Here is a 7,636-nt window from a genome sequence, read left to right as displayed (position 1 = left end):
CAAGACGCAGCAAATAGACACAGAGAACAGACAACCGGGGGAGGGGGAGGAATTAAATAAATAAATAAATCTTAAATAAAAGAAAGAAAAGTTGTATGCCAACAAGATGGACAATTTAGATGAATTGGATGAATTTCTAGAAAGACACAACCCACATTGAAAAAAGAAGAAATAGAACTCAACAGACCAAACACAAGCAGTGAGATGGAACTAGTCACCATAAACCTCCCAACCAGGAAAAGCCCTGGACCAGATGGTTTCACAGGTGAATTCTACTGTCATTCCAGAAAGAATTAATACCAATCCTGTTCAAATTCTTCCCAAAAAATTGAACAGGAGGGAACATTACCTAGCATAACAGCCGCATAAAGGCACTACAAGAAAAGAAAATTATAGACCAATGTCTCTAAAGAACTTAGATACAAAAATCCTCTACAAAATACTTGCTAATTGACTCCAGCAACACATTAACCAAAGTATACAACATGATCAAGTGGGTTTTATTCCAGGTATGCAAGGATCATTCATGGTAAGAAAGTCAATTAATGTAACATACCACATTAACAAATCAAAGGGGAAAATCTCAGGATCATTTCTATCAATGCAGAAAAGGCATTAGAAAAAATGCAGCATCCATTTTTGATAAAAACACTTCAAAAGATATAATTAAAAGGAAACTTCCTCAACATGATAAAGGTCATATATGAAAAACCAACAACTGACCTTGTACTCAATGGTGAAATGTTAAAGGCTTTCCCTCTAAGATCTGGAACAAGTGTGCCCACTGTTGCCACTCTTATGCTAATATTGTATTAGAAGTATTGCTCAGGCACTTAGGCAAGAAAAATAAATAAAAGGCACTCACATTGGAAAGGAAGAAGTAAACATTTCACTATTTACAGATAATGTGATCCTAAGCATAGAAAGTCCCAAAAAATCTACAACAAAGCTTCCAGAGCTGATAAATGAGTTCAGTAAAGTGATGGGATATAAAATCAACAATGCAAAAAATCAGTAGAGTTTTTGTACACTAATAAAGAGCAATTTGAGGAGGAAAGCAATAAAATATCCATTTACAATAGCAACTAAAAGAATCGAATATCTAGGAATAAACTTAACTAAAGATGTAAAGGCCTTACACACAGAAAACTATATAACATTGCTAAAGGAACTCAAAGAAGACCTAAACAAATGGAAGAATATTCCATGTTCATGGATTGGAAAATTAAATATCATTAAGATGTCTATCCTACCCAAATTAATTTACAGATTCAAGGCAATCACAATCAAATTTCCAACAGCATATTTTTTTTACTGACCTTTAAAAGTCAATTATCAAATTTCTTTGGAAGGGTAAGGCGTTCTGAATACCAAAAACATCTTGAAAAGGAAAAAGAAAGTGGAGGAATCACACTACCTGACTTCAAAGTATACTACAAAGCTACAGAGGTCAAAACTGCATGGTATTGGCACAAGGATAAACATACTGATGAATGAAATCAAAGTGACTGTTCTGATATAGACCTGGACATATACGGCCAACTGATATTTGATAAGGCCACCAAACCCATTCACCTAAGGCACAAATGGTGCTTGGAGAACTTGATATCCATATCCAAAAGAATGAAAGAGGATCACCACCTCATGCCCTATACAAAAATTAATTCAAGATGAAGCAAAGATCTAAATATAAGGGCCAAGACCTTAAAGTTCCTGGAAGATAACGGAGCGAAGCATCACCACGATCTGGTAGTAGGAAATGGTCTCATAAACTTTACACCTGAAGCATGAAAAATGAAAGAAGAAAATAGATAAAAAGGACCTTCTCAAAATTAAAGACTTTTGTGCTTCAAAGGAGTTTTTCAAGAAAGTGAAAGGGCAACCTACTCAATGGGAGAAAATATTTGGGAACCACTTCTCTGATAAAGGTCTAATGTCCTGCACATATAAAGAAATCTTACATCTTAAAAATAAAAAGATAAACAATCCATTTTAAAAATGGGCACGAGATTTGAATAGACATTTTCAAAAGAGTAAATACAAACAGCTAAAAAGCACATGAAAAGATGCTCAATATCACTGGCTATTAGGGAAGTGCAAATCAAAATTACAATGAGACATCATTGTACACCTATTATACTGGTTGCTATTTAAAAAAAAAAAAAATTACAAGTGTTGGAGAGGATGTGGAGAAATAGGAACTCTTCACTACCGGTGGGAATGTAGAATGGTGCAGCCATTTTGGAGGATGGTTTGGCAGTTCCTCAGGAAGCTAAGTATAGAATTGCCCTCTGATCCCACTAATAGGAATATACTGAGAAGAATTGAAATCAGGGATGCAAACAGATATATGCACATTCATATGTCATCATGGCATTATTCACTATTGCCAGAAGTTGGAGGCAAGTGTCCATCAATGGATGAATGGATAAGCAAAATGTGATATATACATACAATGGAATATTACTCAGCTGTAAGAAGGAATGGAGTATTGACACATGTGACAGCATTGATGAATCTCGAAGATCTTATGTTTAGTGAAGTAAGCCAGTCATAAAGGGACAAATATTGCATTATCCCACTGACATGAACTAAGGATTTTGAGCAGACTCACAGAGGTAGAATCTGGAAGATAGGTTACCAGGAAATAGAAATGGAGTAGAGAGTGGTGAGCTGATGCTCAATCTGGACAGAATATATGGTAATGTGGATGGGGGAGGTTTGGCAGTGGATGGGGGTGATAATGGGGCAGCGATGTGAGTGGGGTTGACAATGCTGGAATGTGAGTGTGAGTGGGTTTGGGGAGGTGAGTTGGGCTATCTATAGAGCTGGAGGATGGTCTGGATTAAGAAACAGGCAAACTCTGGGGAGGTAGAAGACTGGTTGAGAGTACAATTGTGGGAGTGATCTTTCAGCAACTATGGTAGGGAAGGTCACTGGTGCTGGGTGTCAGTGGAATATGAATGTGTTCCTGTGGGCATAGGGTATTATCTCAGTGGGTAGAGACCCATCCAATAACCAACAAATAATAAATTTCTCTCCCAGGGAGTTCTGCTACATTCTCCTTGGAGTGGTAAGAATCTCTAGAATACATAGGCAGTGCCTAATAAAAGAAAACAGACAAATATGCCAAGCCCTTGATATTAGTGCTTACACTCATGAACCTTATTCTTGTAAAATGGAAACTTAGCCTAATAATATCTGTTGTCTAAGAGTTACCTCCTGAAAACCTCCATGCTACTCAAATGTGGTCAAACTTGGCAAATAAACTCAATACATTCCCCCCAGCATGAGAAATGACTCTCAGGGATGAACCTCCCTAGCATCAAGGTTTTATTACTTAGCACCAAGGAGTGAAGCATTTGGAAAAAGACCTTAACCAGAAGGGGGAAAAATTAAATACAAAAGAGTTTTTATGGCTAAGACGTTTCAAAGTGAGTCAGGAGGTCGTTCCAGAGGTTTTGCTTATGCAAGTCTCAGGAAGCTCTCCTATCTGCCACAGTAAACAAAGCTTTAAACAGGGCTTCTCCTGAGGGCTCTAGAGATATCCAGACACTGTAATCAAGGCACACAACCCCATGAAATCAGCACCTGATTGGTGGCCTTACCTCCCAATATATGATAACCTATTTCTCCCAGTGTAACAGAATTAGACTCATTTATGATTTCCCTACACATGGCTCTTCTGTCCCTTTCATTTGAACCTATAATTAGCACTATACCCATTAAATATATGTGCCAGAGACTTAGATCTTTGATCTGTTCATTTGCCAGTTAATCTGTGAATCTCAGCGGAGTTGCAGCCAACACCTACTCTCCAGTTCATCCGACTCACTCAGGACAACTAACAAAATGATGATGACGGACAACATCTATCCCAAAAAGCAAGGAATATCTACAACTGCAAGCAAACTATTTCTTTCTACCTGCCCTATAAGATCTAAGCTCCCTCTCAATCTGAAGCAGAGTGGGCATCACCATCCCCAAATCCTCAAGACTGAGGAAGGAACAAACATAAAGGGGCAGGGCAAAGCTGACTTATTATTGAATTAATGAAAGAACTTGTAACATTGATATACATAGTGGTTACCAGAGGTTCTGAGGGGAGGGGGATGGAAGAATAGGCAGAACTGAGGACTTCTTAGGGCATTGAAATTTTTCTGCCCGATATTGTAATGACAGATACAGACGATTATATATTTTGTCAAAACCTATAGAATTGTATGGTGCAAAGTGTTAACTATAATGTAAACTATAGACCATAGTTACTAGCAACACTACAATATTTGTTCATCAGTTGTAACGAATGTATCACAATAAGGTAAAATGCTACTAATAGAGAAAAGTGTGAGGGGGAAAGGGGTGGGATATAGGGGAAAGCATATTTATATGCTTTATTTGTTTTGGCCAAACTTTTTATTTAGTATTATTTAGTATTCTGCTAATTAACACCCACTTAAATGATCTTATTAGGGGAGGGGGGAAAAGGAGTTTCTTGCAGATTCCTAAATAAATGTTGTTGTAGAATTTGAGAGAGGTTCAATTATTTGCGTATAGAGAGGCCAGGACTCAGGAATGATTTTGAGAAGGAAAAATGGTTTTTGGCTGGCCAGACTCGGGAGCTTTCAGTTTCAATCCCAAGCCCGGAACAAGACTTTCGAATCCCTTTTATACAGAGAGGAACCGTTAAATTGTCCGTTTGTTTCAATTCTCAATAGGCTTGAATTAGCATATATCTTTCACATCTTAGGTAAGCTTTTAGCCTGGACTTCATACATTCTAGATAAGCTTTTAGCATATTTGGTTTGCATTTCCCCTAAATACTTAAAGTTTGTAGACCTTGCATTGTTAAACTGTTTCCTGGGACTGGAGTCATTGCCATTGTCACCGGGGGCAGGACTGCAGCCTCTTACGGTTTTACACCCACAAGTCAGACAGCTTAGGTTATCTCTAAAGAGAGAAAGAGCCTCCCACCCATAGCCCACATCAATGTCAGAGAAGCAAAATATGGCCAGCATTATCCATTTGCTTTTTGGGGTTTACTTATTGAATAGCACTTTCCTTACATAAGCATCTGATCTCAGTTTTTCATACTGAGAAAATTGAGATTTCAGTTTGACGACATCCTGAAATCCTAAGGATAGCATTATTCCAACCACCCTCTAATATCTAGCTTGTATAGGCAGGAAGAGTCATCTCTCCATTTTAGATGGCTAGATGTTTGTGGAAGCTCTGAGGAGTGCTTGCCACATATACCAGGAAAAATCAGATAGAAAGTGGCCTTTAGGAACATTTTTACTCGGAAAATTACAACACTAGAACACAAGTCAAGTCTTATACATTTAACATTTGTTTGTTGAAAGCAATGTCATAAATCAAATAAAATTAAACACAGTTTACATTTTCCTCACAAAACATAAAAATTATGAAAGGGAACTTAACAGGCAATTTTAAAAATGCAACACAATTTTTCCTCTTAGTAGTCCCTGAGTAGTTATGACAACAGTTTCCACTTTTCATTTGTTTCTTCCATAGTCTTGTTTGTTTCTAGTATCTGCTTCTGCCTCCCCTCTATCAGATCAGCTTCCCCACTGCCACGACCTCTTGGTGCTCCACAGCTTTTTTATTTTTTATTTATTTATTTTTTTGTCTCCCCTTCTCCCCTCTCCCCCAGTTGTCTGCTCTCTGTGTCTATTTGCTGCGTGTTCTTCTTTGCCCGCGTCTGTTGTTGTCAGCGGCACGGGAATCTGTGTCTCTTTTTGTTGCGTCATCTTGTTGTGTCAGCTCTCCATGTGTGCGGCACCATTCCTGGGCAGGCTGCACTTTCTTTCATGCAAGGCAGCTCTTCTTGTGGGGTGCACTCCTTGCACGTGGGGCTCCCCTACACGGGGACACCCCTGCATGGCATGGCACTCCTCGCGTGCATCAGCACTATGCGTGGGCCAGCTCCACAAAGGTCAAGGAAGCCCGAGGTTTGAACCACAGATCTCCCATGTAGTAGACGTATGCCCTAACCACTGGGCCAAGTCTGCTTCCCTCCACAGCTTGAAATGCTGTAGGAATCATGTGGAGGATGGCACCCCTTTTCCATAGAAAGGTGAGACCCTCTTTCTTGCCTGCCAACCCTATCATGACCACTTGAGTAGAGACCACTTCGAGGAACTGTCTCGACTTCCACCATATCCGTCACGTGAGCTGCTGTTATCATCATGGCAACTGCTTCCACCATAAGATGGCAGCAGCCCTTGTGTAGGTGGAGCACTACGTGAGTTACCATAACTCTCATAAGAATCTCTGTAGGACCCTCCACTCAGATGATTGGAATAGTCTCAATCATGAACATAGCCATCTCTATCACTATAGCCTCTTGATGGATAGTCATCATGTGAACTGGTGTATAATGGTATGTATAATCTCTTGGTGGTGGTGCATAATCTCTTGTAGCATGAGAACTTGGGTAACTCTGTTTCCATCATCTCTTGAGGACAAATAAACATATCAATGAGAGGGCAGGGGCTCCTTTTGTGGTGGGCCTCCATAACTCTCTTTCAAGTGAAATGGGAGCTCTCCCTCCCATTCTATTGCTGCTGTAAACTGGTCCTGAGGGGACAGATCTTTTAGGAGGAGGACTCCCACCTGGTAGTGTTGGTCCTCTTTTTACTGTACGTGGTCCCCTGGAAGAACTCATGTTAAAATTCATGAATAGCCACCATCATCCATGTACCCTCCATATGAGGGAGGTCCCCTGGTTTCTCCACTTCCTCTTCTGCCTCTAAGACTCTAGATGGGCCTCTGCTTCTTGGAGGCGAGGTGGTCTACATGTACCACTTTCAAATGATGGTTTAGTGGCTTGTTCCACCTTGATGGCTTTTCCATCTAAGGACTTTCCATTCATGTCTCTGGCTTCATCCTTGCCATCTGCCAGACTTTCAAAGGTAACAAAAGCAAAACCTCTCGATTTGTTGATTTCATGGTCTTTCATGAAGAGTACTTCCACTCTTTGTATTTGCCAAATACTGCTTCCAAGGCTTTCTCATTTGTTTCAATATTGAGCCCTCCAAGGAAGAGCTTTCCCGGAAGATCTGCTTTAACCATTTTTTTTTCCCCTGAGTCAGAGAGGTGAGGACAGTTTCAAGCTTCCAGGAGCTCACAGACAGGCACTTGGTAGCAGCTTAGTAGGCACGAGAGCTGCCCAGTCGCAGGTCAGAGGACAAGAGGGGAAGCTGCTCACACTACTGCACAACCTCCCCTATATTATTTTTTAAAGCAGTTTTATTGAGATATATTCACATACCATACCTCTCCTATGTTTTGGATGTAACTTTCCTGTAATCTAGAACTTCTATAAAAATAAGGTATAAAAAAATGTTGAAAAAAAAAGGCTGCCCAGTTTCATGAATTAATATGGAAAATCTCCACGACATATTGTTGAGTAAAAACACAAGTTGCCAAATGATATATACACTATGAAACCATTTATAGAAAACTATGCTATTTTCTAAATATTTATATGTGCATTGTGTCTGTGTGTCTGCGTGGAGAGAAGTCTGGAATGTCTTCAAGGTGGGGTCGGGGTGAGATAAGAGAGATTTGCATTAGAGCAATTAGTTCTCTAAAGGATTCTTTATCCTTATCT

General features: G+C 39.7%; 1 pseudogene; it reads right to left on the bottom strand.

Moving 5' to 3' along the window:
• Positions 1 to 6,010: 6,010 nt before the first annotated feature.
• Positions 6,011 to 7,095, bottom strand: LOC101433040 (RNA-binding motif protein, X chromosome-like; annotated as a pseudogene).
• Between the last annotated feature and the right edge of the window lie 541 nt (positions 7,096 to 7,636).

This window comes from Dasypus novemcinctus, chromosome 24 (genome assembly GCF_030445035.2).
Source record: "Dasypus novemcinctus isolate mDasNov1 chromosome 24, mDasNov1.1.hap2, whole genome shotgun sequence".
NCBI classification, from domain to species: Eukaryota; Metazoa; Chordata; class Mammalia; order Cingulata; family Dasypodidae; genus Dasypus; species Dasypus novemcinctus.
This window is presented reverse-complemented; position numbering and strand designations above follow the sequence as displayed.